Genomic DNA, 14,094 nt, shown 5'->3' with positions numbered 1-14,094 from the left:
CCACATGAAAAGCATTCTCCATTCGCTATTTAAGTGCATAAATGACATGTATTTTTTCCACTGCCCCCGTTCTGAGAACAGGGAATTAGAATGGACAGATAACAGTCCATTCTAATTCCAAACTAATTTCACACATATCTTATCATTAACGCAACATTTCATGACCGCTACAGCCCTAGTTGTGATGGTGTGTGTGTGTCCTATTTACCTGCGAGCCTCGACGTCAGCCTTGCCAGAAGCCTTCTCCTGGGCCAGCCTCATCTGACAATCTCTCGTAAGGAAACACACCAGCCATTTATACACTGCCAACAGCACTGAGGTGGGAATATAGAGAAGATTTTTTTTTAAATCGGTGTTCTTAATGTTTTGTATACTCAGTGTACAGTATGAAGTCATGGAGGAAGTGAATTTGCCCTTTCTGTTAAAAACAATTATTTCATCAGGGCTCACGAGTGGCACAGTGGGCTAAGGCACTGCGTCTCAGTACTAGAGGCGTTACTACAGACCCTGGTTCGATTCCAGGCTGTATCACAGCTGGTTGTGATTGGGAGTCCAATACGGCGGCGCACAATTGGCCCAGCGTCGTCCAGGTTAGGGTTTGGCCGGGGTAGGCCATCATTGTAAATAAGAATTTGTTCTTAACTGACTTGCATAGTTAAATAAAGGTTAAATATATACACTGCTCCAAAAAATAAAGGGAACACTTAAACAACACAATGTAACTCCAAGTCAATCACACTTCTGTGAAATCAAACTGTCCACTTAGGAAGCAACACTGATTGACAATAAATTTCACATGCTGTTGTGCAAATGGAATAGACAACAGGTGGAAATTATAGGCAATTAGCAAGACACCCCCAATAAAGGAGTGGTTCTGCAGGTGGTGACCACAGACCACTTCTCAGTACCTATGCTTCCTGGCTGATGTTTTGGTCACTTTTGAATGCTGGTGGTGCTTTCACTCTAGTGGTAGCATGAGACGGAGTCTATAACCCACACAAGTGGCTCAGGTAGTGCAGCTCATCCAGGATGGTACATCAATGCGAGCTGTGGCAAGAAGGTTCTACTGCCTGCAACATCCTTCAGCATGACCGGTTTGGCGGTGGGTCAGTCATGGTGTGGGGTGGCATTTCTTTGGGGGGCCACACAGCCCTCCATGTGCTCGCCAGAGGTAGCCTGACTGCCATTAGGTACCGAGATGAGATCCTCAGACCCCTTGTGAGACCATATGCTGGTGCGGTTGGCCCTGGTTTCCTCCTAATGCAAGACAATGCTAGACCTCATGTGGCTGCAGTGTGTCAGCAGTTCCTGCAAGAGAAAGGCATTGATGCTATGGACTGGACTGCCCGTTCCCCAGACCTGAATCCAATTGAGCACATCTGGGACATCATGTCTCGCTCCATCCACCAGTCTGTTGCACCACAGACTGTCCAGGAGTTGGCGGATGCTTTAGTCGAGGTCTGGGAGGAGATCCCTCAGGAGACCATCCGCCACCTCATCAGGAGCATGCCCAGGCGTTGTAGGGAGGTCATACAGGCACGTGGAGGCCACACACACTACTGAGCCTCATTTTGACTTGTTTTAAGGACATTACATCAAAGTTGGATCATCCAGTAGTGTGGTTTTCCATTTTAATTTTGAGTGTGACTCCAAATCCAGACCTCCATGGGTTGATACATTTTATTTCCATTGATAATTTTTGTGTGATTTTGTTGTCAGCACATTCAACTATGTAAAGAAAAAAGTATTTAATAAGAACATTTCATTTCATTCAGATCTAGGATGTGTTATTTTAGTGTTCCCTTTATTTTTTTGAGCAGTGTATATATATATATATATATATTTTTTTTTACATCAGGTTATATTTACTATATGTACCTATTAAAAGGGGAAATTAGTTTGGCTTCGGAGATTTCATAAGGTTTTAAACTCAGCAAAAAAAGAAACAGACATTTTTCAGGACCATGTCTTTCAAAGATAATTGGTAAAAAATCAAAATACCTTCCCAGATCTTCATTGTAAAAGGGTTTAAACACAGTTTCCTATGCTTGTTCAATGAACCATAAACAATTAAATGAACATGCACCTGTGGAACGGTCGTTAAGACACTAACAGCTTACAGACGGTAGACAATTAAGCTCACAGTTATGGAAACTTAGAACACTAAAAGAGGCCTTTCTACTGACTCTGAAAAATACCAAAAGAAAGATGCCCAGGGTCCCTGCACCAGACATCAGCGGCAATAACGTCGCCTATGATCACAAACCCACCGTCGCTGGACCAGACAGGACTTGCAAAAAGTGCTCTTCACTGACGAGTCGCGGTTTTGTCTCACCAGGGCTGTTGGTTGGATTCACGTTCATCGTCAAACGAATGAGCGTTACACCGAGGCCTATACTCTGGAGCGGGATCGATTTGGAGGTGGGGGGGTTCCATCATGGTCTGGAGCGGTGTGTCACAGCATCAACGGACTGAGCTTGTTGTCATTGCAGGCAATCTCAATGCTGTGCGTAACAGGGATGACATCCTCCTCCCTCATGTGGTACCCTTCCTGCAGGCTCATCCTGACATGACCCTCCAGCATGACAATGCCACCAGCCATACTGCTCATTCTGTGTGTGATTTCCTGCAAGACAGTAATGTCAGTGTTCTGCCATTGCCAGCGAAGAGCCCAGATCTCAATCCTATTGAGCACATCTGAGACCTGTTGGATCAGAGGGTGAGGGGTAGGGACATTCCCCCCAGAAATGTCCGGGAACTTGCAGGTGCCTTGGTGGAAGAGTAGGGTAACATCTCACAGCAAGAACTGGAAAATCTGGTGCAGTCCACGAGGACTTAATGCAGCTGGTGGCCACACCAGATACTGACTGTTACTTTTGATTTTGACCCCCCTTTGTTCATGGACACATTATACCATTTATTTTAGTCACGTGTCTGTGGAACTTGTTCAGTTTATGTCTCAATTGTTAAAATCTTATGTTCATACAAATATTTACACATGTTAAGTTTGCTGAAAATAAACGCAGTTGACAGTGAGAGGACGTTTCTTTTTTTGCTGAGTTTATAGGCACAATATGTACCTATTAAAAGGGAAATGAATTTAGCTTCAGAGATTTCATCAGGTTATATTTACAGTACAACTTAGGGAAGAGAATCAAGGAATGGTTCCAATGCGTACAGTATCATTAAGACTTTATTAATCCAGTTCATATTTTAGACACGGGAAAACGATCAAAGGGATACTTCGGGATTTTGGCTATGAGGCTCATTAGTATGCTAGCAGAAACTAATGATAGTAAGCATTGGCTTGTGAAACTACCTTTAACTTCCTTCATACTGGACACAGAGACATAAAAATGGTATCCACAACTTCATCTGACTCTGGGGAAGTATATACATATTGCCAAAATCCTGAAGTATCCCTTTAAAACAACGCTGTGGAAACCATGCTCCAGTTTGCGAGGAACCAAAGGTCCCACAACATCAAGAAAATGTTTAAAACAACATTCTCTTAGAAGCCTCCAATGATAAATAATAAATTGTAAACTGGGTGGTTCGAGCCCTGAATGCTGATTGGGTGAACCCCCTTAGTGTATTTAAGCAATAAGGCAGCATCCTTTTTGTGATGGTATTTGTAGTATACTTATAGCATGGAAGAGGTCTTGGACTACACAGTCCCAGTCTGTCAAGGTCATACATCATCAAGCTCAAACACTCTGTCTGATAACAGTAAGAGAGAAGCCTTCAGTCAACCTGGAAGCATGTGGAAATCGGTGGCTGGGCCAAAGCCTCCTTGCGGGACTTCAAACAGACAGGGAGGCTTTCACACAAAAGGAAGCCATAGAATGAATGCAGACACACACACACTTGGAGTATCAAAGATTTTCCAGGGTAAATGATTCCCTCTCCAAAAGGGGCACACATATGTTAGAGGTAGTGAGTGACTGAATGGATAGTGAGTGACTGAATGGATAGTGAGTGACTGAATGGATAGCTTCATGAGGAGTGGGGGTTGAGCGAGTGCAGGTGTCTGTGTGTATGACTGTGTGTGCCTGCGTGTTTGAGTCTCTGTGTGTGTGTGTGTGTGTGTGTGTGTGTGTGTGTGCGCGCGCATCTGTTTTCACAGCTTCTAGGGCCAAGGCATGCAGAGGAGTGTATAACATGATGATGAGGACAAACATATGATCTGGATCGATTATCAGGAGGATATGGTTGTAGGGTTTAGACACACAAACACTAACCAGAGACCATATGAACTTTGAAGGGTCAGATAGGGAAATATTTATAGCTTTAGAGTAGATTTAGTTTTTTGAACAATGTTAGTTACTAGGAAACCTTACAAAGCACTTCAATAAAAATAAAGAGGAGAGAGAAATAACAAAAACAAAATCAAACCATTGCCATCTAAGCATTGAGAATGAGATGCTCCTTTAGGGAGCATACTAGGATAATCGGTAATACTGGCACTGAACACAAGGGGAGCTATTTTCAAACCCCACTGAGCCTCTGTAATCCGAAAGGTTAGCAATTCTGTAAAATCCCATAATGAATGCTAGCTAAATGCTAATGAGCACATTGCGAAAATGTTATAGTCTCTGACAAACTATTTTCAGGACAGACATCCATAAAGTTATACAAGTAACATAAAAATGCTACTTACAGTTTGCTGCACGCACAAAACAAATATTAGACAGCAAGGCTCTTGTTCCAGGATTCTCTGCGGTTACCAAGAGAAGTTTGATTTTGCAAGAAGCTAACCACTTAGCTAGATAACTAGCTTCTAAATTAGAAAACAAAATGCACAACTGCAGAGCATTTAGCACATTTTAGACATATAACTTAATAGTTACAAAATATTTAGCTGGCAAACACTTAATTGTGAATTCCATACTGCAACTAGATCACCTAGCGCATGACTGGGGACTACCGGTAAGCTTCACAATGAAAAACGATGTGCGAGGTGAAATGAAGAACGCAATCTATTTACTACAGGTATTTACTTAAAAAGTTGCTACAAATATTCAAACGCATTAAAACACTTCCAAAAGGGTTATTTGGCTGTCCACATAGAATAACCCTTTTTGGCTTCCATGTAAAATGCTCTGTGGAAAGGGTTATACATGGAACCCAAGAGGGTTCTACCTGGAACCAAAAAGGGTTAAATCAATGGGTTATCCTATGGGGAAAATCGAAGAACTCGTTTAGGTTCTAGATATAGTACCATCAAATTGTGCTATTGAAAAAAACATGTCATGGCTATTTCCAAATGCGGAAACAGCCACTGTATACGCTATACTGCCCAAGCCTAACACAAGCACACACACACACTTGAATTATACTCCTCCACCTCCTACTCCCTCTTATGACACAGACACACGTGCTTGGCCTTTACTGTGACAACATAAACATTACAATGGTGACGGGCTGTGACCGATCCGGTACACAAAATGGGAGCCTTTATTTTTACCTTTTCTCTTTCCAATCGAGCCAATTAGATGCCAGAGCTGACCTGTGTTGCTAGGTGACCCGCAGGCTGAGTCACCCTCTGTGGTATGATGTCAATAAACCGACCAGATGTTTTGCAGATGGGGGAGAAAGGGCTTGGTGTGTGTATGTGTGTGTGTAGCATATGAGGAAAGAGGCTCTAGCCAAGGTTCACATCATCTGTTCCCTCTCTGAGACATGGGCTGTCTGGATGGCTTTACCTCGGAAGGGCATTCATTCACTCACACAGCTGCATGCAGAACATAGCAGGGAAAACACAGCCTGGAGCCGGTGTGTGTGTGCACGTTTTCGATTCAACACATTCTATTTGCATTTGTTTAGTTGCTTTTTAATTGACATCATTTTGTTCCAGCCCTCTACAATTGAACAGAGGTCTGGGGCCTCGCCAGTGTCTGGGGTCATTCGGCGGGTTGGCATGGCTTTGCTTACCCTCTACCAGGTGTGGCAGCTGGAGAGTGGCTGTTACATCTGGCATCATGACAATAGCTTTCCAGTAAAGAGCTTTCCACCAGAACCAGAACAGTGGGAGGCTTATAGAACTGACTGCTCATAGGCACAGAGCTAAGGGTGTCACGTACAGGTTGGTGACACCTTAATGGGGGAGGACAGGCTCGTGTTAATGACTGGAGCGGAATCAGTGGAACGGTATCAAATACATGAAACGCATGGTTTCCAGGTGTTCAACGCTATTCCATATGCTCCGTTCCAGCTATTATTATGGTGTCGTGTGTGTGTGTGTGTACCTGTGGAGTCCATGCACTGCTCTGTGGATGTGGCAGTGAACCTAGTCTCCAGAAGGAGGTCAAAGTCTTCCAGGGAGTTGACAGACTCCAGTGGAGACTCAAACCTCACTACATGGACAATGATCAGATACAGTTAAAGTCAAAAGTTTACATACACTTAGGTTGGAGTCATTAATAACACTCGTTTTCCTACCACTCCAGAAATTTCTTGTTAACAAACTATAGTTTTGGCATGTCGGTTAGGACATCTACTTTGTGCATGACACAAGTCATTTTTCCAACAATTGTTTACAGACAGATTATTTCACTTATGATTCACTGTATCACAATTCCAGTGGGTCAGAAGTTTACATAAACTAAGTTGACTGTGGCTTTAAACAGCTTGGAAAATTCCAGAAAATTATGTCATGGCTTTAGAAGCTTCTGATAGGCTAATTGACATCATTTGGAGGTGACGTCAATTGGAGGTGTACCTGTGGATGTATTTCGAGGCCTACTTTCAAACTCAGTGCCTGTTTGCTTGACATCATGGGAAAATCAAAAGAAAGACCTCAGAAAAAGAATTCTGGTCCTCCACAAGTCTGGTTCATCCTTGGGAGCAATTTCTAAACGCCTGAAGGTACCACGTTCATCTGTTCAAACAATAGTACGCAAGTATAAACACCATGGGACCACGCAGCCGTCATACCGCTTTGGAAGGAGACGTTTTCGGTCTCCTAGAGATGAACGTACTTTGGTGCGAAAAGTGCAAATTAATCCCAAAACAACAGCAAACGACCTTGTGAAGATGCTGGAGGAAACAGGTACAAAAGTACCTATATCCACAGTAAAACGAGTCCTATAGAGACATAACCTGAAAGGCCGCTCAGCAAGGAAGAATCAACTGCTCAAAAACCGCCATAAAAAAAGCCAAACTACGGTTTGCAACTGCACATGGGGACAAAGATCATACTTTTTGGAGAAATGTCCTCTGGGGGAGGCTTGCAAGTCGAAGAACACCATCCCCAAAGTGAAGCACAGGGCTGGCAGCATCATGTTGTGTGGGTGCTTTGCTGCAGGAGGGACTGGTGCACTTCACAAAATAGATGGCATTATGAGGTAGGAAAATTACGTGGATATATTGAAGCAACATCTCAAGACATCAGTCAGGAAGTTAAAGCTTGGTCACAAATGGGTCTTCCAAATGGACAATGACCCCAAGCATACTTCCAAAGTTGTGGCAAAATGGCTTAAGGACAACAAAGTCAAGTTATTGGAGTGGCCATCACAAAGCACTGACCTCAATCCTATAGAAAATGTGTGGGCAGAACTGAAAAAGGGTGTGCGAGCAAGGAGGCCTACAAACCTGACTCAGTTACACCAGCTCTGTCAGGAGGAACAGGCCAAAATTCACCCAACTTATTGTGGGAAACTTGTGGAAGGCTATCCGAAACGTTTGACCCAAGTTAAACAATTGAAACAACTGAAAACCCATTGGACAAGAAAGACAGAGGTCTCGCCCCTCTGACCTTCTCCTCCAATGGGTTTCGAGGAGGAGGGGAGGAGAGAGGACCATTTGTGTCTCTCCCTCCCTCAAGTATTGGGATCACTGTCTAACCCTCTTTCCCTTCCTCAACTACCGTTCCTTTCCATTCTTCCCTGTCGGTTGCTCTGTCCTTCATCATCATACCGATCTGGAACTCCAAAAGGCCATGAAGATGGATTTACAGTGGTGCATTGCAAAGTAATTGGGGGAAAAAAAATGTCTCTGGGAAAATATTACATTGATTTGCATTGCTGGCTTTCCAAACCCTGCTATAACAACTAGTTTGTTATATATTGTTTATCATGTATTCTGATCCCTATTGGCTGACCCCTTAGAGACCACTAGTCCTTCTTGGCTTCACAGAAGATTTATGTAACCTTCAGTGAAATGATAAAGGATTTATATCCCAAGGAATGTCTCCGGAAAAACTCCTGGCACTAGTTATGTCCACCAACAGTAACCAATTGGGATTTCCTGGTCGTCTTTGGGACCAAACTGACGACGGGTGGCCGAGAAGTGAATAGCTACCGTCATGGCAAGCTTCAGGTTTACAACATCCATTGTGGAGATGGAGACTCAGCCCTGGAAGGATGGGAAGGAGGGTGTACGGACGGATGGGAGGGAGGACGGGAGGGAGAGTGGACGGGAAGGAGGGTGGACGGACCAGTTTTCATAATCTTTCAGAATTTATTTGTGGAGCCCTTGAATAACCCTTGAATAATGCAAGAGGGTAAAATTCTTCTCAAGAGTATCAGCATTCACTTGTTTAAAAAAACAAAAACTAACTGATTGAAGAAGGAAATCCCAATTAATTACCATCAACTGATTAAGACAGTCCAGTTCTCCAAGTTTATGTACAAGTTTAACATCAATGTGAATCATTTTCTGTTGACTTTCACCAACATGAACAGTTTCAGGTTGTTTAGAGTAGTCATGTTAAGACTGACTCCTTTACATGTCTCAGGGGTACAGAGGAATTTTCCAAACATTTCTTCCTACTCTCCTCACCGCCTTTTTCCTCTAGGCTCCTCGTTACCCATTAAACTAGCAGTAAAAAAGTGCCAATTTTGACCAGGGTCGTATTCATTAGGCACCAAACAGAAGAACACGGACTGAAACAAGTAGGGGACACACTGAACTTGTCCAATAAAACAAAACACTCATTTTCCGTTGCAAAACTTTTTACTGCATTTTGTTACGGTTTGCTGTAACGAATACAGGCATTTCTGGGGATCCAATCCTAACCGCAGAGCGATTAAGGGCTCCCTCCTCCCCTTGTCATTAGGTGTTTTCTCAGAAGCCTCTTAAGGCCAAGTTCCCATCATTCAGGACAACCCAGAGGCCCGCTCTTTTTCTTTTTTACGTGTTTGAGCACATGCAGTGTCATCTCAGTGTGTGTGTCTGTCTGTGTGTGAGTGCATGTCTGTGTGTGTGTGTGCAAACACAGACAGACATTTTTCTTTTCAGGGGTCAAACCCATCCATGTTTGTTTGGAACAAAAACAGAGGAAAGATTCCTCCTGTGAGATCAGGCGTGGACGCCTGAAGACTTCAAACCAGATTGTTTGTTTATATGTTTTCATTTGACATCCCACCACGGATAAGTAGAGCCCAGCCAAGTCCTACAGAAGGTTGGTGTTGGAATCCTGGCTAAAACTTTGCAATGACAAACTATTAGGTTCTGATACACAATAGTAGATATTTGATCATAGTTGTGGACACGCGGTTAGTTGTAAAACATTTACTTCTACTTCCTCATCCTTTCCTTTTTCCAGAGAGGAAAAGTATTTGTGAAAGGAGTCTGTGTGTGCGAGTGTGTGTGTGTGCATGCAGGTGGGTTTCCTCACCTTAAAAATGAATGACGGAGTATCCCTCAGGGTGACACCAGTGAGCATATTGAGCATATTTCTTTGAGGGACTTGGCCATTGTGAAACACTGCAAACCTGATCGGTGAAACTAAGAATATCTTAGGTAGTTGCCAATAACCATTGAGCCCATTTTAGGAATACTGTTTCCGTGACATAGTGACCTGGTCAATCAAGGTGAAAACTATGATCCCTTATTGATGTCACTTGTTAAATACGCTTCAAATCAGTGTAGATGAAGGGGAGGAGACAGGTAAAAGAAGGATTTTTAAGCCTCGAGACAATTGAGACATGGATTGTGTATTTTTTTATTTTACCTTTATTTAACTAGGCAAGTCAGTTAAGAACAAATTCTTATTTTCAATGACGGCCTAGGAACAGTGGGTTAAATGCCTGTTCAGGGGCAGAACGACAGACTTGGCAGCTCGGGAGTTTTTTGAACTTGCACACCCTGGGAGAGAATGTTATGCACACCCTGGGAGAGAATGTTATGCACACCCTGGGAGAGAATGTTATGCACACCCTGGGAGAGAACATTCTTATGGTTGAAAGTTCTGTTCCAAATAACATTGTGGACGTTCTAAGTAATATAAAGTAGGATTCTACTGCCCTCTGGTGGTCTTGAATTGTCTAGAAGAAAAAGAAACGCACACCTATTTCGGCGAGGTGCTGGCTAGCGGAGTAGAAAATTTGAAAATAAAAGAGAGCCGCACACTCTAGGAGCTCAGATGCAAAAATTGTATTACCAACGTTTCGACAGCCAAGTCTTCATCAGGGTATAATCACAAACACTGCGGGATGACTTGTTTATGTAGTGTCAAAAGACACAGGTGTCTGTAATCATGGCCTAATATCATTGGTTAATTATCAAATATTAAAATGTCATACAAAGAACAGCATACAAACAACAAATGGATAGCATACGATCATAGATTAATTTGACTACACAAGCTTACAAACAATTACAATGGCAGTCACAATAATCACAAAAATTGCTTCAGATCAAAGTCTACGTTGAGACAGAAGGGCGCAAGGGTCTTTAAGTTAAAGATCCAGGCAGCCTCTCGTTTTAACAATAAAATATCAAGGTCACCCCCTCTCCTATGGAGGGTGAGATGTTCGATGCCAATATAACGCAGACGAAATCGATGGTGTGGTCGAATAATAATAATAAGGCAGAACAGTTGAAACTGGAGCAGCAGCACAGTCAGGTGGACTGGGGACAGCAAGGAGTCTTCATTTCAGGTAGTCCTGGGGCATGGTCCTAGGGCTCAGGTCCTCCGAGAGAGAGAAAGAGAGAATTAGAGAGAACATATGTGGGGTGGCCAGTCCTCTTCTGGCTGTGCCGGGTGGAGATTATAACAGAACATGGCCAAGATGTTCAAATGTTCATAAATGACCAGCATGGTCGAATAATAATAAGGCAGAACAGTTGAAACTGGAGCATCCACAATCCTTTTTTAATCAGAGTGCAGACCGTGACAGGATAGCTACTAGTGAATCCTCATTGACACTCAAGTCATTTAACTCTATGAATCATGGCTGAGTTGCTGAAGAAAACAAAAAAATGGTACAAGGTTTAGTTTCCAATATATTTACATTTTTATATAAGTCAGTGTATTTATTTTGATTACAAATACAAAATAACCAGTGTTTGTGTCCCATCCACCTGTGTCCTAGGATCGTACTTGGCTGTGGTCCTCATAGCTCTGGTATTGGAGGGAGACAACAACAGGTGCAGCTTACAGGACTTCGGACACCAGAAGTTGTATTGTATTGAACTTGCGTGTCATTGTATTTCAACAGTTTTGTGTCCCTGGATATATGTTTATTGAAGTAGAGAAATACATAGCCTGTAGTCGTATTGTCTCCATAACTGTTTATCTATGGGCGATGTGCAATCGGTTTCTCTACTGTCAACCTTTTAGTTTTTTTCTTCTCTTTTTGTTTTTAATGGAGAACATTTGGGTCAATGCCTAGTTGGTAGAGCATGGTGCTTGCAACACCAGGGTTATGGGTTCGATCACCACCGGGGACCAGTTTGGAAAAATGATGAAAAATGTATGCACTCCCTACTGTAAGTCACTCTGGATAAGTGTGTCTGCTTAAATTTAAAAGTGTGTGGTAACAACTAGAAGTTGTCTTTTAGGTACAGCATTCTAGCATAGTTAGCAGCATCCAGGGCAAAGTGCATATACGCATAACACACTGAACAACAATAACCTGCCACTATGAAATCACTGTTTAGACGTGTTTACATGGCTTCCAATACATTTCAAAGGGAGAAGGTAGATATGAATGAATGTGTATGCTGATTGTTTGTCTACTGTCATGTCCTCCGTATCCTGCACATACTCGGCTAAGTCTCTGGGATCCGGAGTTGGCCACTGTCCCACCAAACATCTGAAACAGAACAAAGCCATGCTTACACTGTAATAATCTCTTATATCATGTCTCCTGAGAAGATAAAGACATGCATTACTCCATATGATGCTTCTTCAAAATGATGTTATCATAGACTGTTCTCTCTGCCACCGCACAGCAAGCGGTACCAAGTCTAGGTCTAAACAGCTTCTACCCCCAAGCCATTAGATTCCTGAACATCTAATAAAATGGCTTCCCAGACTATTTGCATTGCCCCCCTCAACCTATTTTACACCGCTGCTACTCTGTTATTATTTATGCATAGTCAATTTAATAACTCTACCTATATGTACATATCACCTCAATTACCTGGACTAACCAGTGCCCCCACACATTGACTCTGTACCGGTACCACATGTATATAGCCTCGCTATTGTTATTTTACTGCTGCTCTTTATTACTTGTTCCTTTTTCTTCTTATTCTGTTTTTTAAAATTGCATTGTTGGTTAGGGGCTTGTAAGTAAGCATTTCACTGTAAGGTCTATTCGGCGCATGTGACTAATACAATTTGATTTGATGATGTCTAACCAGTCTTTGAGACACTACTGTAACACTACTGTTTTGACTGGTCCCTGCAGATCACATAAAAAAAACAAAATCCATCCATCCATTCTCCTCCCATCTATCCAAACTCACCCATTTGTTGGTCCAGGAACTTTTCCCCTAGTGACCAGCTGTACATGCCCTGACAATTTCTCTATTCCCATCTCTCTCTCAAATTCTCTCCTCTTAGCCCATCGATCCATCTAAACTCACCCATTTGTTAAGGATTCAAATACTTGGCACCCAGGGGCCAGTCATACATGCCCAGACAGTCATTCAGCAACACTGTCCTCCACGACTGCCCCATGATGTCATTGTGTGTCAGGAAGTCATACCGGAACAGCTGTTTACAGCGTCTGAACGTGACCTCACACATCTACTCCGTGGACAGGTCTTAGCCGGGCTGCCAAGCAAAGACGTGCTCCAGACGTTAAAGAACGAGCGTGTGTTGTTCTGGAATTGTGGGCAAAAACATTGTCACGTGATTTGTGGTAGATACCTGGGACGGAAGAGCAAGCAAGATATTTTTCTGGATTATACACAGTCAATGAACTAACTAGACCAGACTCAGCTGCTATTGCATTGGTGCGTATGGGAGAGCCAATCCTTAAGTAGACTGGAACTGTGACCTACCTTTTTTAAATGGTAAACAGCCTTTATGGGATATCTTCATTTATCCACCATGGTAGATACTCCTCTAAGAATAAGTCTAACAGTCAGTCACCATTGTCAGTGTTTCTTTACATAACCTATTTACACATAAAAGGCTCTGATATAGGTTAGCCTTCCTTTACTGCTCAATTCCTATTGCATACCGTACTTTCAATGCTAGCAGTCCTCTCCATCAAGGAACATGACCATGTCTTTCCAGTTGAAGGATGTTTTCCTCCTCTGTACATCCAGAGGAACTGCTTTTGTCCATCTTGCTCATACTTTCCTCTGTGTAGTTGGTGACACTGATTCTGTCTAAGGCACTTTATGCTTCCCTAGAAGAAAGAGTGGAAATAACAGGGGATGAGTGGAGAGTTGTATTGATGCAAGCAATCCCTGAGTCATCCAATCTCGTGATGTAGCTCACTCGAAAAGATTTTAGATAACATTCTTTAGAATGTGCAGAGAAGTGGCAGCCAGGGTGTGTAGTTCAAACGTATTTTTCAGAAAATCATCTATAGAGCAAGGGTCACATTTCAATATCTGAGAAAACCATGCATAACATCTATCAATTTGCTCTATCAACAAATAACTGTTACCATTTTAACATGGATTATCACAAACCTAGACGAGATAAACGTGTCATTGTGTTGAAACTGACAGGCAAATAAACAAACACTTTCATAACACAGCACACTTCCAAAGCGCTCACAGCTGAATATAATTACACTACGTATAATTATTTTCTGTTATGTCGTGCATTTACAGATTATATAAATTCAGAACCACAAATTCCTTCCCAAATTGATAAAAAGCAAAATGGTCGAGAGGACAAAA

The sequence above is a fragment of the Oncorhynchus tshawytscha genome, linkage group LG10 (genome assembly GCF_018296145.1).
Source record: "Oncorhynchus tshawytscha isolate Ot180627B linkage group LG10, Otsh_v2.0, whole genome shotgun sequence".
NCBI lineage: Eukaryota > Metazoa > Chordata > Actinopteri > Salmoniformes > Salmonidae > Oncorhynchus > Oncorhynchus tshawytscha.
This window is presented reverse-complemented; position numbering follows the sequence as displayed.